The sequence below is a fragment of the Lichenostomus cassidix genome, chromosome 11 (assembly GCF_008360975.1).
Source record: "Lichenostomus cassidix isolate B80296 chromosome 11, HeHo_3.0, whole genome shotgun sequence".
Lineage (NCBI taxonomy): Eukaryota > Metazoa > Chordata > Aves > Passeriformes > Meliphagidae > Lichenostomus > Lichenostomus cassidix.
This window is the reverse complement of record NC_139492.1, coordinates 20,028,629-20,054,129: the sequence shown is the minus strand read 5'-3', so window position 1 is coordinate 20,054,129 and position 25,501 is coordinate 20,028,629. Positions and strand designations below refer to the sequence as shown.

The 25,501-nt window shown below is 44.6% G+C and overlaps 1 protein-coding gene across 7 annotated transcripts in view; it reads right to left on the bottom strand.

Moving 5' to 3' along the window:
• LOC146432438 (uncharacterized) overlaps positions 1 to 25,501 on the bottom strand; it is a 38,018-nt gene that overhangs the window by 4,468 nt on the left and 8,049 nt on the right. For 2 of the 7 annotated variants that reach the window (XM_085072091.1, XM_085072096.1), the window contains one exon: positions 5,667 to 7,586. The exons of 2 other annotated variants lie outside the window; for them this stretch is intronic. The gene's annotated coding sequence lies outside the window, so the exon portion shown is untranslated. Of the gene's footprint in view, positions 1 to 5,666; positions 7,587 to 11,173; positions 18,017 to 25,501 lie in introns of those variants that run through there. 3 more of the 7 variants (XM_085072093.1, XM_085072092.1, XM_085072098.1) reach the window with 3 other exon arrangements.

Sequence of the window (25,501 nt, the reverse complement as noted above, 5' to 3'; positions counted from 1 at the left end):
CCAGTGCCCTGGGCAAGCAGGGCCTGGGCACTGCATCTGCAGTTCCAGAGTGGAGGTGTGAACCATGCCAGGCAAAGCCCCATGCCTGAGGACCCACTGCCAAGTAGCAGAGGTGCTACCCAAGGTGACATTCGTACCAAGTGGCAGAAACAAAAGAGCTTCTGCAGTTGTGCTCCCCAAGCAATTGCTAGAGGTAAATGGAGCCTCTCTCTCACCCCTCCCCTCCAAGTAAAACTGTACTCAGTTAATTGCTTAGGACCTGTGTAATGGTGGTTTGTCAATTAACAGACATTTGGCTGGGCCATCATGTAACTGGGATCCATTATGTTATCAGTCAGTTTGAGCACAGAGTGCATGAGACATAAATGAACAGCATTTGTGCACAAGGCAGAGGCCTATGTCTGCAGGCACTGAAAGAAGGTACTTCTTTGTGAGATGCACTTAAAGACTGACTTTGGGAAGGGAACAAAGCAAGCATGACATATTCTTAAGGGAATAATAAGGGAAAGGGGAAGTTATTTGGTAGTTTGAATAGAGACTATTTAATAAATCGTGACATGGTCACACTGAAGGGAGAAAACCCAATAAGGTGATTACACTTACATACACTTTCTAGCGTTACTTGCCACTGAGTGTTTGCTGAAGCGTCCCACTGTGACGCCAAGCTCATGGCTGCCAGTAAAACAGCTGTAGTGTCTGATGTAACTCCCACTGCTGCAAGAACACACACTTGCAGGTGTCTCCTTGCAGCTGCCTCCAGCCTTGGTGCATGAGCTCACTTCCAGCCAGCGACCCCCTGCACGCCAAGCCTTGCAGGTGCTGGCCCTGGCTTTGCAGCCCTTCTGAGCAAATGAGAGATGCTGCTTTCTATGTCCGTGGCAGCCAGATAGTGAAAACAGCAGCAACAAAAAAAAGTAACCCTCCACTCTGCTATTTTTGATTTGAGCAATTTGTAATGAGAAAAGCCAAAATCAGCTCATCTTTTTGACCTGAGTATTCCCATTGACTAAAATGCAGTCACCATGTACTTTAATTTTGAGCCTGTGCAATCCTTTCCTGATGAAGATCTGGCAAGCCAGGACAGATTTCAGTCTGTGAGATACTTGCAGTGTGATAGTATTTTACCTGTAGGTGGATCTTCATTTTAGATAGTGAGATGCACAGCCAATGAGCCTGATTCACTGCTGTGTTACTCCAGTTTTTCAGTGAATAACACCACTGAATCATCAACAAAGTTGAAATAACAAATTATAAAATGGGAGCATTGTGTCAAAGTTTTCAGTGAGTGCATGGAAATGACTAGTTCCCTCTTGAAGAACCATTAACCTATATGGACTTTTTTCAGTTCGAAATATATTAAAAAAATGACAATGTGCCTAGGCTGAAGTTTTACATGTCAAAAAAAAAATAAAATTTAATATAACAGCTAGCATGGGAACCCCTCAGTATGTCTATGTGGTAATTTTTTTTTCCATTCAGAAAAAGAGGATTTTTGAGATAAGTCCTGTAACAGCTTCTAAGAAAATGCACGTTTTGTTGCTGTTCATTTCTATGCACCAGCAGGGCACCATGTAAAGCTTAGAAATAGGACCAGTTAAAAAGATAGTCCTGGGGTTTTTTTAATTTATGAAAATGCTCATTGAGCAATTGAAAACAACTGAGTAATTGTGAGGTTTTTGCAAGCACTGCTCTGGAAAAGCCAACTGAAGGTAGTAGGCAAGTTTGCAATTAGTACTTCTAATTATAAAGTGTATACATAAAACAATGTAGCATCATAAATAAAGGCCAAATGTAAATGATGCAAGAGAAACAGTAGAATATTATATAAAGATGGACAAACAAGCTATCAAGAGAAACACTTGTCCATATTTTTCCAATAATAGAAACAACAACAACAAAATAGAAAAGAATAGTTGTACTTTGTTTTATTTTATGCAACTTTTACAGTATCCCTGTCTCAGTGCCACCTGATGCTCCTGCTTCTCTTGTAGACCAGAGTCTGTCTTGGGTGACAGTCACAGTCAGGGTGTAAGAGCGAGTACCTGACAGACCATCAGACACACTGATGGTGTGGCTGGTGTGGGAGCCCATGGTTCAGATAGCAGGCTCTGTCATTTGCCTTGTCGATGACTCATGGCCATTGCCATCATGGAAAACAGCTTCCAAACACCACAGTGTGAGGGGTTGTTGAGCCTGACTCTGCAGGGCTTGGTGAGCCAGATTTGTGTCAAATTCAAGCTATGGATCTTGAACAGGGACTAACTGAAGTGTTGCATGGGGTACTGTGCTCAGTAGTCTGTGGTATGTTTAGATACATCCTAAGCTCCGCCAGCTTACGAAATGCTTTATGTAGTACATGGGAAATGGGAAACTCCAGGGCTGTGGAGCATCCCCACTGCAGTGCCCCTCTGACTGGCATCTGTGCAAGAGCACAGCGGGGTTATGTGCTGCACTCTTCACAGAACTGCTCTCGAAATAAAGCCCTGGATGCAACTAGAGAAGGTGAAGAGACATAATACCTTAGGGAAATGTTTTTATTTATTCTCATTGGGTGCATATAGGGCAATCACCCATGCAGCATGATCCAGGATGTTGAAAACCATTTCATTATGTTCTATAAATAAAGGGCTCATGTGGTTCAATTGTATCAATTATGCAATTCTTCTAAGTGGTGTAGTCAAGGGTAAATGCAGGCAAAGGGCACTCCCTTTGTATCTACTTCTGCTCTGTGTACTTCTAGTATTTACCTGCTCCTTGCATACCACAGACAGATGAATCTACCCACTTTTATTTACCACTATACCACTGACTCCTCTTTGACCAAGAGCTATTCCTATGCACAGATGACAAAATTAAATAGAAAATGGAAGTCAAGACACTGCTGCGTATTAGTCTGTTGTGCAAGATTATGTGGCTATATAGTAATTTTGAGCAAAGCATCAGGTTTAAACAATGTTTAAACTGACACCATTATTATGCAATATTGTTAATTACAGCCAGGAGAGTATTTGAGGTTAGTTGGTGCTACCTTTGTCCATTTTATAATTATACCAAGAAGGGAATGACTAAATTGTGCCCAAGCTAATTGTATCCATTTGGTTTTATCCCTCCTCTTCACCACTGTAAGTCACCTGCATTCTGAACTGTAAGCTTTCTGAGGGGTTTGGGTACATTTGAGCTAAATACAATGAAGCTCGGCACGGACTGGGCAGCTGCAAGTAACATTGCAATAGTAGCACTAACAACAGCTATAAGTACAGCTAGTCAAAGTGGTAAGTACGCAATAAATGTCACTTTTTTTCCAGTCACTGTGACAGTTACCTGCAAGAGGTTTATCCTTATCTGTTCCTGTGGCATGTGTTCTAGGATGTTTTGTGCAGGCAGATGATAAAGCTCTGCAGCACAACATGATGTCCTCCTGGCATAACACCTCCCAAGAGCAGCTGGGCCCCAGCAAGAGCCAGGTGCAGCAGCACACCAGTGCTACCAACTGTGCAGCAGGGTTTCAGTATTCAGAGGATGCACAGGACAGCTCAGCTGCCCCAGCTGATGGAGATAGGCATCCCAAAGTGCAGGCACCTTCCTGCTCTTCAGCTGCCCCAGCTCCCACAGAGCCAGCCCAGTACATCCTGCACTGTGCCTGCCATGGGTCCCTAGCCTGGGCCAGCAGTTGCTGCGCAGATGTCATATTGTGCCATATAAGCTGCCTCCTTTGAATGATACCTGTCAGGGTCAGCTAAAAACAAAACTAACAAAGAAACAACCAAACAAAAAACCCCCAAAACAAACAAACAAACAAACAAACCCCAAAAAACAAACAAAACAAAACAAGAAAAAACAAACAACCCCCCCCCCCAAAAAAAACCCCACCAAAAAGACCCACAAAACCCCTACAAAATCTAAACCAAAACCAAGCCAAAAAAAAGCCACCAAAACCAAACCAAAGAAAACAAAAAATCCCACAGTGTCAATGGATTTACCCCAGAAAGGAATTTGGTAACTCATGGTCTTGTTTGCCTGTGACAGAAGGCTGTAGTCTGCCATTGGTGGCACTTACGTAAAATAGAACTGCCTGCAAGGCCTGAATGCTTTAATTAACAGGCAGTTCTAGAAACTATTGGCTAAATCTTTTTAATTGAAATAATGACAACTAATGTTGTAAAAACTTGGTTTGTTCCTTTGATGTTAATATAAAATGACTCGACATGGCTTCACTGGGAAGAGATACCTATGTCTGTTACATATCATTACCTACATTTTTAGACTGGTTAAATATGACAATACAAATTTTGGAATTTAAAGGTATTTCGCAAAACTAACTAGAGGGTCGACAACCTAGCGAGCAACTACAATACTGGTGATACAATCTGGCCTTTTTCTTGTAACATGGCATTACTGCCCTAGGCCTGCTCCCACAGCAGCCAAGGCAGCTTTTGCCACTGATGGTGTTCAAGCAGTAGCAAGTTAAAAGGTTTTTGTATCAGGCAAATACACTCCTGTGAGCCTGAGCAGCATTTCCCTTGCAGTGTGTATCACTCAGAGAATTAATACACGTTGTTAATAAAGTCTCTGGATCACACTGGAGAATACAGGTAACTCCAAGATAATGTGCTCTGCTCATGTGATGTCGTTGTTATATCACCTAAGAACATTTTCACTTATTTCACTTCAGCTGCAATAGTGGCCAAAAGGTTATTTCTCAAACCTTGTCACCCAGAAGGTACCAGCTGAAATGTTTCTGTTTGATTGCTAAAGAGTAGAAAGCAACAAATTAATATTGGCAAATCTTAGATGAGGCATGATGTGGATGTTGCACACCTCAGCCTAATGCCCACCTTCACTTCAGGGAAAGGAGAAACCAGACTTGCAGACACACTAATTGCCTCCTGGTTTGAGAGTTCCCACTCACCTGTTTGGAAATGAACTCCAGAACCTTCCTGCTTTCTATTTACTGCACTGAGAACCAGTAATCTCAAAGTGCTTCTAAAGAGTCATTAATTGCACCCCTAGTGCAGCATTTTATGGTGCCTTTTAATGTATAGATTTAAAAGAAAAGGCAGTCTGTACAGAGAGTGACTTCCTGATACACAAAGAGGAGGCAAAGTTCTCTCTCTGTTCAGCTGGAAGTAGCACAAAGGTGAGACACGGCTTATGTTTGGGAGAGCTCAACAGCATGGGCTTGTGACCCATCAAACCACCTTAGCCGCAGCACTCTCAAGGGCAAGGCTCGGGCAGTGTTGAACAAAAACAGAGCTCCCAAAGTCTAGCTTCTGGCTGCACCCATTGGGAGTTTGAACAGACAGGCTGTGCATCCTGTCCAGGGCAAGAGTCAATGCCCTTACATTTTTCCTAAGGGCAGGCACTTCAGAGCACATGGGCACTGACACTAAAAACACTGGTGGTCAACACCTTCTGGACATGCCTGAAGTACACAAGACAGGGACACTGACAGCACCAATGGGGTTGGGGTACACCATCCCACTGGCTTTCAGAAGCACTTACCACAACAAGCTCGGAGAGCTTGTGAAACCCAGGCCAGTAACAGCCTCCGAAGCTGAAATGCTGGCTGACATTGTAACCTGCACTGCTCTTGGAGCAGCTGCTTGCAGTGATCCTGCTCAGGAGGGCACAGTAACTCCCCAGTTCCCTTTTGCAGATTCACATACTTGCCTGCACATGGTCTCAGTGGGGAGCAGAGCTTCAGGACAGTAAGGCACCCCCAAAACATTCACAGGTCTGGAGGCTGGGTAGTCCTAGTACCAGGGTCAGGAACAAATCTGCTGCTGCAGCAAACATTCCGGTGTATGGCATGGCTGTCACTAGCTTTATCCCTGTCTCATAAGCAACCTCCCTGTTGGGTGACATGTCACACGCCTGAATCAGATGACACTGATACTATAATGCTTATAGAGGTTGTGGAGCTGGTATGCTAATAGATTGAGTGAATTGATTTCCCCTTTCATTGCTGTGTTTTCTCTTTTCCCTCCACTGATCTACACATTAAAAGACAATCTGTCCCCTTGTCCAGGCCCCATGTATCCTTGTATCAGGAGAATTCTTATCCACGGTCTAGAAACAGGTTTTTTTGAAGATGTTAATGTGTCTGCCGTTTTGAAGTAAAATTCTGTTCTCCCACACATCTTTCTTCTTCAGTAACTACAGTCAGCCATCCCCCAGGACCTACATTACTCTGATTCCAGCTCACTGATGAACATACATGAAACCAGATCTTACTAAAGAGATTGCAGCTCCTGTTCCATAGTGTGTTTAGAAGCTCATTTGAATACTATATCTGATCCATAAATGTGAGCCCACTTGCTGGGTAAGGACTCTGGGGTCCAACATTCATTCTCTGGAACAGGTCACTCATCACAGTGCTCAGCACCACAGTTCTGAGGTGCTCCAGAACCTTAGAACCAAGCCAAGGGAAGGCTACCACTGGTCCTGGTGAAGTGTTTGGGAACATATTCCCTGTGAGGATGGGCTGCACACAACCTGAGCTCACCCAGAATGGCTCCCAGAAGCCTTCTTGCAGACTGTTATGGATAGAACACTCAGCTGAGCGGCTGAAGGTGCACCAGGACCCCTTGCTGTGCTACTCTTTCCCTCTCTTCCCAGGCATAGCCCTGCACATTGGGGCTGGGGCCCCCTCTACATGCTTGGCCTTGCTTTTGGTAAAAATTTTCCACTTCATACTGTCAACCCCCTGTGATGATGGAGGATGCTGAGCAACCACAAAGCTTGGTGTGGGATACTGGTGCCAAAGAGGTTTCAAAAGGTGAAGGGAGGAAACATTGCCTACTGCTGGTACTGTAATGGCTCAGCACTGATGCCATAAATAAAACGAAGTGTGTTGGATGTTTTTATTTTCCTTGTGAGTAAACTGTACAGAGAGAATCTGAATAAACCTCTTTTGTCAATTTTATTACCTTTTTGATATAAAAACAAATAACCTTAAACAAAGAAGCAGTGGAGACCTGCCAAGCCAGACTGGTTCAATAGGAACTGCACTGACAAGGGAATAATTTTGTCCAAAATCTAAGGGCATGAAATGACAAGCTTTCAGGATGGCAAAGCCCCGACAGTAGGAGCTGTGTTTTCACGCAGGGGGCTCTAGAATTTATAAGGGGATGCTCCAAAAAGGAAAAAAAACCAAAAATGCTATAAGTTTTTTGCTACCAGAGCTGCTTTCTAGCTTAGGGAGAAGGCTGCATGCAAATAGCCGCTGAGAAATAGGACCATGACAGGGTAATAGCAATGAGCAACATTTTAATGATCATTAAAAAATCCCATGGAAATGATAGTGTGCAATAAGTTACTGAATATAAAACAGACATCAAGAAATAATGCTTTTAGTTTGCAATTAATCTTAGCAGTGAGTTCTAGGCTTACCACTCTGATGCCAACATGGGAACTTCCAGTAGGCAGCAACACATAATTACTGCTAGGTGGAGGTGAATCCATCATACAGCAAAGGAGAGACCCTCAGACCATCTGCCAGAGGTGGGTGGGTGGGTGGGTGGGTGAATATGGTATTTCTTTCTTGCTAGACTCCAATCAGAGCACCACACCTTTTGATAGTATCTCTGTAATAAGCAAACAGCTTTAGATGGTATTGTGTCACTCCAAGAGGGTGACCCAGCAAATCAGGTTTCATTAATGCAAGACTGCAGTGTGCAGGTGCTCACACTTACCTTGGGACCCTGGAATCCTCAGCCTGGCACGCAAAGAAATAAGCTGTGCCTCCTTCATTAGCAATGCACATGGTTCCACAGCAGCACTGTCACTACACCAACATCCTATTTGCTTTTCTGTGCATCATTCTTAAAAGTCATCTAATGTGCTAGTAAGGAGATTACAAATATGAGTCCATCACAGAATTACCATCACATTAGCATGGGTACAATAAATGATGACAGAAGTATGTATGTCTGTTCCAATTAATAAGACATGCCTGATGCTGCATGCCTGACTGCTCCTACAGAGTCGTTACCAACCACCACTGTGCTGCTCTTTCCTCAAGTACAATTCCATGGTCCAGTTTCAGTCACAAGGCATGTAAGACACTCAGTCTTTCCGGTCTTGAAGGCCACAATGAAGCCTGCAGGATCCCCTGTGAGGCTGGCCCATCACTGTACTGACCAGTGTTTCCAGGAGTTTTGTTTTCCACAGAAATGGGGTGATTGAGGGGATGTCACACATGCTGTCTTGGCTGGAGGCAGGTGCTGTGGCTGCAGCCAGGCCCCTATGGCAGGAGTAATTCTCAAGCCACCCAGACACAGGCCAGCTTGCCACAGTAGTATTTGTCCTGCTCAGGCTCCACAGTCAGACCTGATGGTTTTCCAACCATTCTCTTTCTTACCTCCTATAGCAGTACCACTGACCTCATTCTTGTATTCAGATACCAGTGAACCAAAGTTATAACTAGTAAAACTCAACTATTGCTCTGAATTCAAACCACTATAGGCTATTGTGCAAATGTGGGCTTTGGCAAATGCCTGGCCCTTCCTGTTGACTGAACTACCTAGAAAGGACCATGCCTATCCCTAACACTCCATGCAGCTGACCTTACACTTTCTTCCTGCTTACTTTTCGCTTTTACTTCAACTATTTGAATGCTTGCCAGGGTCAGAACCTGGCACCACCATACTTTACTGTCCAATGGCCTGGTAGCCCCTTGCTCTGCTCTTCCCATTTCTTCTTTGTAAGGCTCCTGCTCTGAGGTAAAACAAAGACAATGGCAACAATGACAGGAAGATTGTCCCTGGTGGTGGGGCTGGGAAGAAAGGGATTCTCAGTAGAGGAGAAATAGGAGTGTACTGGTTAGGTTTCTTCTAAGTTTAGCCTGTTCAGCCACTCCCTATCAAAAATTTCCTCAACCGACACCACAGGCTCATGCTGAGCATCTCACAAATTCAGCATATGTAATCAACAGGCTTGTTCTGAAAGGGATTAGCCAAAGCATTAGCAAAGATGAAGATGCCTTACATTAGCTATCCATACATTTTTCCTAGGAATATTATGGAGCAAGTCCACACAGGAGTCATGTCCAGATACAATAGGGTAGCTAGTAACAGCCAGTATGGATCTAAAAGAGGAAATTGTACCTGACCAGTGTGGTTGTCACCTGTGCTGGAATGATGTGCTCAATGAAGGAGTGGATGTCTCTTATTTTGCTTTAGCATGGTCTTTGACATTGTCTCCCATATGGGCCTCTCTGGGATGGCAATGCCTGAATGGATGTACCACAACCTGGCTGAAAAAAGCTCATGGCTATCCTGTAAGGCTCAAAGGATAATAATGGTCAAGAACTAGACATTTAATTGGTATTAACAGATGGCATTCTTCAAGTGACAACACTAGGGCCAGTCTTCACCAGTGACCTGGATGACAGAAAAGAATGTTTCCTCAGCAAGTCTGTGAAGGACACACTGAATTGAGGTTCTATGTAATTATGCTGGAGGACAAGGCAGCTATTCAGGTGGTCTTCAGCAACCTGGAAGACAAGCCTGAAAGAAATTTGTTGAAATTCATCAAGGACAAATGTGAAGTTTGCACCTGACACAGAATAAACCTATGTGACAGTCAGCAGAGTGCCTTTGCAGTGCTGATGGGCAATGACACTCTGGCCTGCATGAGCCAGGCTCTCCACAGAGGTGCCCAGAGAGGTCTGTGAAATCCCCATTCCTGGAGATTTCAAAAATTGAATGGACAAAGCCGTGAACAACCTGAGCTAATGTTGAAGATAGCCCTGCTTTGAAGAGGTTGGTGTACAGCCCTCCAGATGTCCCTTCTAACCAATATTATTTTGTGTCTCTTTTGTTGCACTTTTTTGTTTGTTTTTATAGCTGTTAACCAGGGAGATTTGGCTGGAGTTAATGATTCCTCAGAAAGAATGGAAGCTGTTACCACTACAGTGGTTACCTGCCAATTATTTATTTATAATATGAATGAATTCTGAGTATGCATCACAAATTCAGACAATCAAGAGACTTCACTTCTGAGACTTTGTGTTTAAGGATCAAAGATAATAACTTTCTCTCTCAGATCGTAAAACTAAGCAGAAGAGAGGTCCCCCCTCCACACAGGAGTAAAATTTGCAAAAACCTCCCCAGTTCAGAGCTAGCAGAAGAAAGACTATTTGTCAGATTTGTTTTGGATATATGCAGCTCTTGTGGTGGGCAAATCAACATTTTGAGAAGCTTTCTAATTAAAACATTGTTTTTGCCTGAAAACAACACCTGAGATCTTGCCTCCAAACCAAACCGCTGATTGTCCCTTGCAAAAGGGTGTGGAGCAGCCTGTGTTCTCAGGTGTGCAGGGGACAACCTTCCAGGTTCTGACATACTCCACAGAGCAGGACACTCAGGGAGTGTGTGTGGGTGCAGAGCAGCCCCTCAGACACACCCCCTGCCCCCACCGGTTGGTACCAGGATTCAGCTGCATCCCAGCCAAAACCACAACCAAAGATGGTTGCTGAGTATCAGCAGAACCATGCTGCAAACATTGAGGCATGAGTCCAGGAGACCATGCCTCCAAACAGCACTGCCTTTAATGCCAGGTGTGTCATGCTGAAGTGGGCCAGGATTTTGAGATATATAGGATATATAGACCTGCTGGTCTCTGGAGAGACACAGGTCACTCCTGTGAGTCACAGACCCAAATTCCCCCGAACCCCAAAAGCCCAGACCACCCAGACCTTCTGTAAGCCTGTTGTTGTCAGAACAACAATTCTCAGAAAAAGCACCAGATTTGTGCATTAAAAACAATAAATGTAGATCTCTGCATTAGCTGGGTTTTGTGACACTAACACAAATCCTGGGCCAAGAGGGAAAAAATAAATAGAAGTAAACCCCTAAACCTAATTGAAAGTATGTTCAGAAACTAACAAGCAAAACCTCTTATCCAAACAAATCATAGTTAGACCTTGGGTAACACCATGCTTATGAAGGTTTAGCCAAGGAGCTTGCTTGGAGATACTTCTGCAGCCTGAACATAACACTACCAGCCTGGACAAGTGCTACTAGAAAACACCTCATTAAAATGCTGTTGTGGTATTTATTTATAGATAGTAATTTATATCACATCCATCATACACGCTGATCTGGCAACTATGATCGGCAAACTGGACTGCTTCTCCCATGGCACTCCCACCCCAAATCCACTCCCCCATGTCCCCACTCCCTTACCAACACAACTGCTTCCCACTGGGTATCTGCATGTTTTCAGCCTGACAGAAGTGCCATTCTGAATAAGCCTCTCTCTGTCCACATTTATCCTGCCCTGAAGCACTCTAAACATGAAGGTGGGATATCAGAGATGCAACAGCCACAACAAGAGCATATCTGTGGTGCTCTGCAGACAAGTATGCTTGGGTATGATCATCACAGGCACTACAGACCTTACCCCTGCAATGGACAGGCAGCTGGAACCTGCATTTGCTGGAGGGCTCAAGTGGCTTTGGAATACAGCAAGGATAATACCAGAGAAGCACATCTGCAGGTCACACACACTAGTGCAACAGCCAGTGTGATAAAGCACCTTATAAGAAAGCACAGGGTGTGTCTTCTGTGGAAAAAAAAAAAAAAAAGGAAAAGGGGAAACAGACTGGCCAAAAAAAAAAAAAAAAAAGAGGTTAGGTGAGGTAGCTGAGACTGCCAGGAGCAATACGAAATCAGTTTACATTAGAGCAGGTTGCTCTTGATTTCACTACGGCAGTTATCATGCTTGGTAAGAATAACAAGCTATTCATATGGCAGCCACCATTGTGCAGCTCAGCACATGCAGCCCAGTGGGAAAAAAATCCAAGCAAATGCACTGGCTAGGATGGAATTTTTTTAAAAAGGACATAAGATGATTATGTAAATAAGTTTCCACTTCACGAATATGTGAGAAAAATCGTTTCGCTGTAAGAGGAGTTTGTTACTGGAGCACCTGATGTTTTACCTGAAATCTGTACTTTGGATTGAAACACTTTCATATACATCCCTCTGCAGCTCCTAGGTCCTTCCCACTTTCTGGCCCCTTCAGGCTCCAACTTACTTTTATACTTTCAAGCTCAGCTGCTATTTAGATTTGTACCTTCATGCATGCCCAGAACTGCCCTAGTCCTGACAAGGCCAAGCAGTTCAACCCAATTCACACCTATGTCTGATCAGGATCAAGAAACCAGGTGTTGCTTTGCCTAAATCCCCTGAGGGCTTTGATCGGGGATTATATGTTACCTGGTGACTGTTTCATGTTACATGCATAAACAGTCCTGAGAGGAGAGTCCAGAATCTCAAGCTCCCTTATGAATACTGGAACCAGTAGGTAGGACAGCCATGCTCACCTCACTGACCAGCACAATTCATCAGCATGTTGCTGTAGAGCAGCAGCTCCTCCGCAGAGCACAGGCCTGAATGTTCAGCCCCCAGTCTTGTGGCTTAGGTGCTCTACTAGAGGTGGCAGCTGAGAACCAACAGCCTCAAGAGAACAGTGACCCTGTTTGTCACTTCCTGGCTGCTGGTAATCCACCCTTCAGATTAGACAGCTGTGCTGTGACAGAAGGCTGCTTTACAGAGGTCTGGATCACTGCAGCAGTAGCATTTAAGACTTAAAATTTCCCCATTACTCTCTCTGGTCACCACCCTGAATGTTTTGGTCCTTGTGTGGAAGTGCCAGGCTTGCCTCAGGCATGCTGCAGGGATTCCACGCTCTAAAATCAGGGGCTGGGCACTAGAAATAAGAAACACAGAGGTTAACCCTGAGACATCAAAGTACTCTACAATATAACATTAAAAACTTGCAATTGCACCTGCAAATGGATACACCACATCCTCAGCCTAGGCACTCAGGTCTTGGTGCACGACATAAGGACAGTCATAAATTAACATGTGCTAAGTGAGATAGTCATCGGGAAATTCTGTGCATAGGGAAACAAAGTCCTCCCCTACCCAGATTGCACATCAGCTTCCTCCCTAATAATGCTCTCTCCCTAAAACCTAGTGATGCATTTGTCCCATCCAGGACCATTTGGCGGGGAGCACAAACAGCTTTGTTTCTTCTAAAAATAGGGGGAAATTGCATTTATATCTTTAAATAGCAAAATTATTTCTGCATCTGTTTCCATTGCTTATAGAAGAATTATTTAACCATAAAAAATGCACAAATTATTGCATTTTTCTGAGGAAACATCCAACTGAACAGTCTTCCATCTGAAGCAAATTCATGACAGTGTGCAGCTTGGTCTGGTTGGTTTCCATTTTTACTACAAAAATTATATTTGTGATGGTAGAAATTGATAATTCTGCCCTGGACCAAATACACAAAAATGCTTTGAAAAATGCTGACTCTTGCTTATAAATGCAAAGCAGAGGTTGTTTCTGTTTCACTTTTTCATCAACTCTTCCATTGTGAATTTCCTTTTTCCCTGCAGTGCTCAGGAAGTTCCTTTGGAAACCACTCAGCACACCCAGTACACACACTGAAAATACCAGGAGAGAGCCACAGGCCAAGTTGTTTCTCATAAATGCTCTCAGGCTTCCACCTGAGATGACACGATAAAGAGCAAAGCTATTCACATTGCTTGCATGCCATGATCTGGGGGAAAGACCTCTTTCTGATACCTCAGAAAAATGAAAAAAAGAAAGAGAAAGCTGAGAGTATGCTTCTGAATTGTTCACTTCAGCCAAAGCGAGCTCTGCCATGACTTTTTCACTAATGCCACAACTCATCTTTGGATTTCCACTGCCTTTGCCATCACAGGCAATATTAGGAACTCCTCAGCTAAAAGCAGGAGCAGCTACCCAACTGAGCTCTACATCACTATAGCTGCTGCTCCAAGAAATTTGGCTCCTCCAGCACAAAGCAGAAGCAGAACACAGCCACTGGTGGGTCCAACCCCAAGACCATCATTAGCTACAGATGGCTATGGATGCTGCAGAGGTAGAAAACAAAAACAACTTTCTCTGAGGCTGATGACTGCCAGGGTGCATGAAGCTCCAACGTACAAGCTGAGGAAGCTTGTCACTGTGCTGTTCCCCAGCAGTGAAGCTCACTTGGTCCGGCAACGGCAGTGCTGAGCTCTGATTCACAGCACTGTTAGCAGGGCCACCCTGTGCAAAAGTAATCGCTTCAGAGGAAAAATAACAGATCTTCATGGGGAAAATTCCCAGGGTCTCTTCCCCCTCTCTTCTGTGCTAATCAGCTACTTATGATTGTCTGAAACCACCTGCATTTTTTCCCAGGCATCCTGGCTACCAATTAGAAAACTTACATGTCTCTACAGTGGTGTTGGCAGCACAGGGCTCACTTTTCATTAAAAGCCTCACATTTATGTGCAAGAGACTGTACAGTCCAGAAGCTTGCTGCCATGATGCCACTGAGTGGTGACATGGTAGTGATGACTAATACTCAGGCTTAGGTTCAAGGAATGCTTAACATTTTCTACATAGTCCCACTGCTTCAGGGAGTATATCCTGGTACCCCAGCTTTTCCACTCCTGTAAGGGGAAGAAGTAAATTGTCACCTGGTTTTTAGAGGAAGAGTGCCATGAGTCAGTGTTGTTAAAGACTCCTGCAACGTGCTAGGCAACTTAGAAACAAGAGATGTTACCCAGAACAAAGCGCAACATGAGGAAATAGCATACAATCCAGGGACAGGAGCAGAAAGCTCCTCCACCCTGGGTGTATACTGCTGCAGCAAATGTGTATCTCATGAGTAAGATGAGTTTTCATGTGGCATCACCATTCTGCAAAGTCTGCCATCTAGTAAAACTTACTGCTGTTCCTGCCATGACATATGATGTACGGCATGGCCACATGCTTCTCCAGAGCATCATGGAGGCACAGGATCTGGACTTTATGTTGCTATCCTTCTAGCCTTGCTTAAGCTACAAGATATTTGCCAAGATCCCCAACTCAGCCAGATTTCTTAAAAGTGAGCATCAATTTCACTTTACTCCCTGTTTCTGACACCAAGTTTCCTGGGATGAACATCCTGCACACACAGGTCAATTCAAGGATCTGTGAGCTGTATTGCTTGCCAGCCACCCACGTGAAGACCATCATGCAGGTAGAGACTCATTGGGCAGCACAAACGATTCCTGCTTCCCCAGGTCCTTCACTCCTTCCCATCCTAGCGTCAATAACACAGACCAGAGTAAGACAAACATGAGGGCTCTGGGGCACCCAAAATATCCCTTTCCCAGCAGCTAAGAGCCACTGGTGCTGCCTCCTGATGTGTGTGAGCACTCAGTTGCATGAATCTTCTTTCCCTCCCTCTACAAAGACCCTTCAAGAGCTCCCACATATGTTCTTCCCACTCTTTCCTTTCTTTCCATATTGTTTTCTCACATCAGAATCTGCTGCTCAGCCTCCTTGTCTTCTGCTTGGGGCAGAGGGGCAGCTTGGTACAAAGCCATTCCTTCCCTCTCCTGCTCATGTGGATGGAGGCAGGCCCTGGTCCCTCTATGACTACAGAACTCACGAAGACTCTGTTAAAAGTCTGGCTCTGGAAAGATGCTCTGACCTCACAGCCAAACATGACCTGCTCTGCAGGGACAACCTTTCCTCACCAACCTCTCTGCCTCCCCTAGAGTTAACAGGCAGTTGGGACAGCTGGAGCAGGGGTTGTTGATTTGTTGAAGGATCATTGCCTTTCCAAATTGCATTTCAGGAAGCTAGGAATTGTAACCTGCAGTCTGCATGATTTCTGTTTCCAAAAGCGATCTCATGTGTGTGTGTGCCTGTTGTATGTGCCATGCCCAGGGTAGACCACCCTCAGGCAGTGGCACCACAGGGGCACGTCAGCTGTGCCGTGCTGGCTGCGCTTTGGCTATGGCAGCTCCAGTCCTGTGTCTATCACATTCCTTTTTTTGAGGACTAGATGTGTGCCTCAGGCCAGGCCAGTTGAAGGACAGGAGCCCTAAGTGTTACAGCTGAGAAGCTGTGGTTAGCTGGCAGGTGTGACAAGTATTGCTTTTATGATAAATGGCTCTAATGGCAAAACCTTTTCTAGAGAATCCTACCTGCAGCCAGCAGATGAACCACAAAGGACAGACTCCGCCTCTTTTCCAGAAGGCCATTTGGTGTCCAAAGAGAAGTGTTTCTTGGAAAATGACTGGTTTTTTTTTTTTTTTTTTGCAAAAGACAATGACAGGACAGAAGTCACAATGCATAAAGTGCACATATGCTCTGTCACTTGGAAGAAGGATGTGTTGTAGTACCCATGTTAGAGTTTTAACTGTTGACTGCGAGCCAGCTACAGAGACGTAGATGTTTTTTAAATTACATTAGCAACTTTGTGGGGTGTCTATAAGCAAGCCAGCTGCACCACCGCTCTTGACTGACACAATTCCATAGTGAAGATGCACAGGTCTAAGCCTAAAGGAGAATTTCCAAGGAGATAAATAGTGCTCTATGTGATATTTCAACCTTGATTGCCTACAGTGTCCAGAGACAAACACTGGAAGAAATATAGAAGAGCTTTTGTTGTTATTGTTGCTGTTGTCCCCTGGTTACAAATCCTCTCCATAGATTTGGAAATGTTAAAATAATCTATGAGAATTTGGATTAATTTTAGCTGGTAATTTAGTCCAGAACTGGATTGGAAATAATGGTGATGGAAGAAAAGCTAAGCCAGGTCGATTTGTTACAGTAAAGCTGTGCTGTAGTTTAGATTACTTATTAACAAACAGCAAATGGGCCTCTGCCTTGACCTTTTTTCATTTGAGCAAATATACTCTTCCTGCCCCTTGTAAACAGAAGTTACTGGTAACTGAGTCACGCACCCCCTCACATCCCCGGAGTTAGTTTTTTTCATGGCGAGTTTTTTTAGTGGCAAGGATTTTAGTCAAATTGAATTTTGCCAGGCTCACTAAGGTTATTAGCAGTATTATTACTCTTAATAATACAACAGTAATAATACTACTTGGGATCACCATAAACCTGAAAACATCTAAGTACCTCACAAATATTAATTAGATATTAATTAGACCTTCCATAGAAGGTCTGAGAAACCAGCAGAAATTGTCAGCTTTACTTCAGAGCTGAAGAGCTGAAAACAGAGCCACAGCAAGCAGAAGTGGCAGTTTGCTTGATGAATTTCAATTAATGGCTGTTCCCTTGGTGTCATGAAATGTCAGGTGCACAGTGCCTCTGGCAACACTGCCAGGTTAAAAGCAGCAGCCCACAGAATGTATCTGGAGCAGCAGAAGCCAGTAGTAGGTTTGGGAACTGGAATCAAAAGGATTCCACTGAGAGCTGGGCTTTCAGTAGCTGCCCTGCTTTGAATGGGACTGTTGGATGTGCCCTAATTATCTTGTGCCTTGGGATCCATGGCCAATGGTGCTTGGGCACTTCGGAATATCCCACTTCTGCAGATCTTCAGTGAAGCTGAAGATCAAGGACACACCTACAAATCTGCAAATGTCCCAACAAGCTATGGATACCCATTCTTTTGTCCGCTTTTATGTTAAACCTTTTTGGATGAAGGAGGCAAACTCTGACAACCACAAGGAACTCCTCTGCAAAGCTGATGACTACTTTTCCTACCTAATTATTTCCCTGACTTGTCTCTACTGGTATTAAACCTCCAGTGGTGACCAAACATGACAATGGCACCAAGAAGTTTGTAAAATTCATCTTAAGTTAAAATATCCTTCAGACATCACCCAAATCCATTTTGTAAAGCAAAATATCAGGCACTCAGTAAACAAGGTAAAAGTTTCATCTAGATTCTTAACCAGTGATGTCTAACAGTTTTTGTAGCATGGGGTAATTACTTGTACTAATTGCAGACTCCTCTAAGGAACATTATGCCACAGCATTTGGATGACCGGATGTACAATTTGGAGGGGTGACTTCTTTGTTTTGTTGATTTATTCAAAAAACTTACATTTGTCGGCATAGAAAGGACACAGACAAAGTCAATCTCCTCTTGAAGTCAGGATAAAGTCCCAAGAACAACAGGTTTTCACTCTGATACAGACTGCTCATGAGATCTTGAGCATGTCACATAATCCGTCTGTCCCCAACTGTAAAATTAGGGTAATAGTAGTTAATTCATGTCAAAACCTTAAACACGTCAGAAAGCAAGAAAAAGAATGTTTGTCTACACTGCGTCTTCACCCATCAGTGTCTTCTAAGACAAAAAGCACTGTGACCAGACTGATTCCATTTTCTTGTCTGTGATACAATCACCGGTCTTTGACAGGTGGGCAATTTCTCACTCTGTGACTGTTCTCACTCCCTATGATCCACACCTTGGGAAGACATTCTCTGAGAAACCTTTTCTCTTCTCTGGAAAGGTGGATGCTCTAACTTTACCATCATATTCATCCAGTTTACTCCATTTAATTCCCCCAAGTTCTTTAGAAAGCCCTCTACCTTTGCAAAGAATTTGAAGAATCTCATTTGTTGACAATAAATCCTGATGTCTCACATGTTCCTTTATATCTTCTGTGATAACCACTGCAATTGCTCCTTACAAAACAGACACTATGGCTGAAATTCTGTGAGGTCATGCTTTTGCAGGATGGCAGAACTCATTTTCTGCCACTTCTCCGTGTCTCGGCTGCCCCAGTCCCAGCAGCTCCTCTGCACAAACACACTGGTGCCGCAGAAGTTTTGCCATGTGATGCCCAGTAACTTTAATGGGAATCCCATAGCTGCCATCCCACACAGTGCTTTGAAGGCCTGGGCTCTGTGTTTCATCCTAGATAGGCAGTCTATAAAAGTACAGCAAACAATTCAGGCACAGGCGCTGGCTTGGCTGGCTTTCACCACTAGCATGTTATTCTACAGCAGAAGCAGCCCCTGGGCTTACATTCAGGCAGGAATGGAAGTGATGCTGCATCTCTCCGGGAGCCCTCCTAGCCAGCAGATCCCAGAATACACAACCCAAGTGAAGGTGGGGAACCTCTGCACACCCTGCCGGTCTTCCACTCTCCAGGCATAACATTTGGCAAACATCAGAGAGGCAGGAAGTATCCCCACCCCCTCACCCCCCCAAGCTTGACAGGAGTTTTGGGGGTTTCTTCAGGGTAAGGCACGCTCTGTCCAGGTACACACCCTTGGCCTGCAGTCATTCACAGAACCATGGAATTAGGCAGAGCTTTCTGCAGAGCTTTTGTGACTGTGATAGAAAAAAACTAAAATAAGCAAAGTCAGGATGAAAGGAAGAATGCTGGAGTCTGCTGACAGCCTGAGACAGCACCTTTGCATGGGAGAATTTCCTGTTCAAAGCCTGCGGACAGCTATGTATAACCCGCACTTGCTAAGGGCAGAGACTCTCTGATTTGTGTAGACCTCCCCTTTCTCTGAGCTCTGTCTCAACCAGCCGTGAGTTCTGTCCTCTACAGACACAGTGGCCTTCACTGCTGGCCCTATTTCCCTCCCACAGGAGGGAAGGACAGACAAGGGAATAGGACCATAACATGGGACTCCAGTAAGCAAATGGGTTGCTGAGGTCCCAGCACTCATGGGCACATGAGTCCAAGGCAGGTATCAAAGAGCAGGATCATGTTGCCACAGTTTTCTGCATCTTTTTTCCTCACCTCCGTGTACCCATCAGCAGCCAAGAGCAGCTGCCTAGTGGGGTAGGCCTGTTCTACACCACCCAATTATACAGGAGGGGTTCTGCACCTGCAGCAGGGCAATGGTGCAACAGATCATGTCCTTGTCTAACCCCTCCTTCCTTCCCTTTATCTCAAACAATGGGCTTGTTGGTAGCTGCCTCCTTTACTGAAAAGCACACCCGGGTGTGATGTCAGGTGAACAAGGAACAGTGTCTCCCCATGACCCTGTTCCCTGGCTCTCACACAACTGCAGCAGAGGGTGTGAGACGACCATCCCTAGGCCTAGCTCAGTGCGTAGAACCTTAGCCCTCTCCTTCTCTGTGGAGGTCCCCCTCTGCAGTGCAAAAGACACAGAAAGATCTGGAAAGCTGTGTCCCAGTGCTGTTTTTGCATCTCTTTACTCACATTACTTTCTGAATGGGTAGAAATCTGTGAAATTGCTGATTCATTAACATCTTTGCCATCTTGGCAGCTTCAAAAGAGAGTTCACTCTGACCCAAGAATGATTTACTTCTCTTGGCTGTTCATCACAAACTGGTATTGTCTCCAGTCCCTCAGACTTCGAGGGATTTGTGTAAAAATAAATTGTATTGACTTTCTTGTGAAGCTGTTAACTTTGAGCAGTGAAACATTCAAGTCTCTGACAGAGAAGGGAAGATACGAGTTAGTGCTGTGAGAAGGCTACTCACCAACTTCATACCCAGGCAACTTCCTCAAACCTATCAGCATCAGCATATTTGCTGTCACAGCTTGGGGACAACTGAAGAGTATATGAGAACCTCTGACACTCAAGGGCTCCGATCTGGGTCTGTGTATGGATTGGAAGTAGGTTTCCAAGAGGCCAAATACTGCACCTGTCCATCTCATACAGGCTAAAGCCACCTTCTGTCGCATCACCAGAAAAGCTTCATTTCCTTCTTCCTCACCTCAGCTGTCATCAGCACCTCTTTTTGCAGATTATTTCAGCTTTAGTCCTATTGCTTTTCCCTCCTTTCTTTTCTCACCGTGCTCTAAGAATCTGTTGCTGCTGATCTACTTTCCCATGAATGATCACAGTCTCACTAAGCAGGACAAAGCTGTGGTCAGCGAGATCTCCTGCCAGGGCACGTTATATGACACTATTGTGGCCAAGAAGCTGCCTCCCCTTCCTCCCCCCCCAGCTACGTCCTCCTACTTGTGAAACCATCCCCTCAGAACCAGAAGAACTTGCTCCAGGGTAAGATGCCTGAATAGCGCTAGCCTGATTTGGCCCTGAAACTTTGTTATTAGGGCTGACATCAGAGTCCAAAGAGGTGGTGCTCAGCTGCACCTCCCATTAACATCACCAGCATGGAAGGTGGTTTGCATACCTCAGTATTAGCCCCATCGTTATCACAGGACAAATCACAACCATCATAATAAAATTTTGCAATAACTTCAGTTTAATTAATAGTAAAGAGAAAAGCGTCTTGACAGGCCAGATGGCAAACTCTTGGTTTCTTACTTGATGACTGTCAAATTACTGTGTCCACAAAAGAACGTTGCAGAGTATAGTTAATAAACCTTGGAAATGTGCATATAAGTGGCAGTAAAGATCCTGACTGATCTGCCTGGATCTGTCCACATGAAGTAGCCAAATGCAAAGTTGGGTTTAAGGAGTTGCCACCAATAAAGGTCTCAAGTGCATAAATCTGGACTTTACCTGTACTCAGGCACTGAAGTCCAGAGTCACAGAGGTCCCTGCTCTCAGGTACCTGTACTCTGTGGTCTCTCCTTGGCTCGCATTCAAGTTTTCTGCTTCCACAACTGCCCAGAACAGCATCTCTAAGGAGACGCTCTTTACACTCTCCTCCATGGGCATCCAGAGATGAGGCGCCTCTTCTCTGAATGCCCCAAAGGATGGGGTTTTGTAATCCAGTTCCAAGAACACCAAATGCAGCCTGAGGCTCCTCAAACCATGGAGCTCTAATCCCTTCACTCTCAAACAGAAGCTGCCCACCACCAGCAGGACAGTGAGAGCAACCATCTTGGTAGTGGAAGGCATGGTTTCACTCTAAAGACCTTCACCCAGAATAGCTGATCAGCTGGCAGTTAAGACAGTCTCATGGGAAGTGAGAGACAAACACTCTCATATTGAGGAAGGCATTGAACCCAGGTCTCCCACTTCCTCAGTGCATGCCCTAAAACAAAAGACAGTGACTTAGACATCAACCAAGAAGGAAGGAACACTACTCTCTTATCTCCAAGAGCACTGTCCTTGGGGAGATGCATGCCATCAGAGTCCTTACAGGACTCAAACACTAAGTCCTGAGTAAGGTTTCTGGCAGGGTTGGGAGAGTAGAAGATTTCAGAAACACCTGCATTTTCAGTCTGCCCTCAGACATCAAGCATGGTCTCTGTATGGGAGGGAGATGTCTCAAATGTCTAGGTTAGATCTGGATGTAGCCCTTACTTGAACAGGCAGAATGAGAGGAGGAAAGGGCTATGCCATTGTATAGCATTGCTACTCCATTTATTGGGAGCATACGCTCATCCGGACTATGATCTCTTCAGCCCATCCAAGCAGCCTGGCCTGCTGACCCCTCCCTGTCCAGGGGCTAGGAAGCCTTGGCACAAGAGTGCTTTTGGCTCCTGGGTCTGGCTCTCGAGACTAGAGACAGTGGCACCTCCTGTTTGGACAGTGAGCCTTCCACACCATGACTCACAGTCAGTCAGCACCACTGTTATAACTCGGGGTCCGGGGTGCCCAGGTGGCACTATTACCACCAAGGGCTTGTCTTTCATCTGTGCTCTTTTGATATGATATGAAAAGACATGGTTCACTGAGGCTTTTAAAGTTTTTAGCTAGTGAATGGACATGTTCTATGGGAATTTGTTTTGGTTCTTGTATGTTTTTGACTTTTGGTGGGACAGCACACTTCGAAAATTGCTTTTCTCTCCCCTTAGAGAAAATAGAAGAAGAAAATGACTTGACACATTCACACTGCCACAAAACAATCTTTACACTGTACCATGTAAGTTCTGTTTCATCTGGGTGAAAGCACAGTGTACTTTCATGGTCTTATCTGTTATCTTAATAACAAGAAGAAGAAAACAAATTTCCCATATAAAACAAAGCAATAAAAGGTCATCAGCTGCAAGTGCTGGTTGGTAATTCCATGAAAAAAAGCAACACGATACAATTTTTGCAAGCTGTTTCTTTTGGCAGATGGTATTTCCATTTCTAATGTAAAGACTGAAGTGACTGACACCACTCCTAACTTTAGTTAAAGCCAGCTATAGCTGCTGAAGCCACTGCAGAGTTCTGCTTTCGTGTTGCTGCTAGCACAGGGAGTTTCAGAATAATTTTGGATTGGCTTGGATACAAGTCTAGCTGGGTGCTAGAAATAGAAATAGCAGAAGAAGGTAGTAGAGTAAAAATATACAGTGTAAGATCATGGGTGGAGAAGTAGAACAGACAGGAAGTCAATGAAAGCAACAGGCATGCTGCTGCTCTCTGCCACTTGCTAGACTTTGAATGCTAGAATGCACTCCATTTCCAAATTCCTGAAAAAATTACCTCTTGCCTCCTGCCTACATATCAATTCTGGATAAAAAAGCAGCCAGGACAGGAAGGGGAACATCTGCATTAAAATGGTGCCCTGTCAAAGCCACCCTGTGAATTGCATCACAGTTCACACAGTCACTGCACTATAAAGTTTCATCTCACAAACAGGTACACTGGGGCAGAACCCTGCAGTTGAACCTCTCTGACCTTTGGGGATGCCTGTTTGCAGTCTGGGCTCAATCCATTCCTCTGATGGCCCACATCTTACAATCTGTGTGCCTGCAGCCAGGTTTGGGTGATGCACCTAATGGCCTGGCTTGTTGTCCAAGGTGCAGACCACGGCCAATTCCTACTGACTCATGTGTCAGTCACATTAAGGAATCTGAATCTGGATTTAGGAACCTAATTTACGGCACTTGGAGTGGAAAACTCTAGCCAATAAGACTGCACAATCCTACTACCATGACAGCTAACAATGTGAGAACTCAGCAGTCTGCAGTAAGGTACCACTTTAAATGTAGATTAAGCTGAAAACAGCCCTTATGGCCTAGAGCCCCTGGAACAAGTGTCTGCCAGCTGAAATGCCTTGAAGGTCACTGTTGCTAGTGAATCAGGTGCTGGCTTAAGGCATGTACAATTGCCTCAAGACACAGACAGATTTTTTCCAGAGACACCGTATTTTTTTTAGTACCATATGAAACTTGGCAGCTCCAACCTCAGGGTGATCCATGCAAACCTCCTGCAAACCTCCTGTGCTTGCTCTTGTTCCCATGGCACATCCATTGAGTTTTACTTTGAATTTCAGCCTCAAAAATCTCCAAATTCAGCCTAGAGAGGTAAACTATGCCAAGCCTGGGCTCCAGCTGTGGAGCAGGACATTCCTCTTCCTCTGGACACTACTGTATGAAACCAAGTTGCCCTATTGTGACACAGGAAAAACATGATCAGCATCCAGTGCAAGATATTGGGAGGACATATTTCCTCATCTGCTTGCAGCCTGACGGTGAAACAAAGGGTGAGGTTTTTTTTTTCCCTGGGTGGTGTCTTCCTGCTAGCCAGGGACAAAAGTCACTTGTCTTTTTGGTTCTCTTAGATCTGTCCAGCAATGATCTCAGAGATTTGTTGACATGCCGGTGGGCACTTCTGACAGTGGATGGGGTGCCAGTGGTTCTGCATTTTCGTCTCCAACAACTCCCAGAGGACAGTGATGCTTTTATGCTTAATATATGCTGTCATTTTGTATTATATATTTTCTTTGGAAGTAACTTCATAAAGGACCAAAACAAAACACAGTCCCAAACCCCAAAATCCAAACACCATAGAAAACTGAGGAGTTCTGCAGACATCACACATGAATTATTGTTCCTTCAACTGACACAGGGCCAAAAGAAGCCATAGACCCGCCTGCTCCACAACATAATCTGCCACTGACTGGTGGTTACTGGTAACCAGCATGACTTCCCTGGATTTCTGCTCTTTTTCTTCTCCAGTCCCATGATGTGGTGAGGCTCTTGACAGAGGCTTTTGCTGCTGTATCAGCATTTCTGGCACCAAAAAAAATTGTGGCAACAGAGAAAACCTTTGGATTCCACAGCTCTGTTGCTTGAAGGCATAAATGACCAAGCAAAACCCTAGCACCTAACTGTCCTCCTCCTCATTCCATCCTCCTATGTTTGATTCATGCAGCAGTCACAGAGCTGACAACAAGGGTTACATTCTTGCATAAAGAACTGACAAATGAGTAGGTTCTGGTGAATATATAAAACCAGATAAATGATAGCTAGGGATATACCTCCTCCAAGCCCTGGGTTTTTTGAAGGCATGCCGACTCCCTACACTCTATAATCAATCCTACACATTTTAAGATCCAGAATGCACTTTTTTTTCACACCTAACTTTTAATTTTACACTAGGCTTCATAATCCTAAAATACCTCTCAAGATGCGGTACGTTTTCCAACATACCTCTGTGGCACAAAGCCACATATGCAATACGTGGGTGGAAAAGCTGTCAGCATAGTGGGAAAATATTCTGCTGAAACTCAAAACTTTGAAGAAACAGCTGAGTCACACATTCACAGTTAAGGCAGTCTGGGCTTGTTACTCTCTTCGATGCCCCTGGATGGTGTCTGGCACACTCTCCCCATCCTCTGACTGCCAGAGACTCCTGTACACCTCTAAACAAGAACTGCCTTGGAAATATTGGACTTTCTTCATACAGGTGCATCTTCCCATCCAGGCACATGGACTGAATGAACACTGATTCTCCTGGGGACTCCTCGAGCATGTGCAGCAACACAGCTAGATCTGCACTGGCCGACTCACAGACATTAGCTCTACCTTGCTATGCAAGGTGATATTCAGCAACATCACCAACTTACAATGTGATCACAGTTCTCCAGGCAAACTATGTTTTCC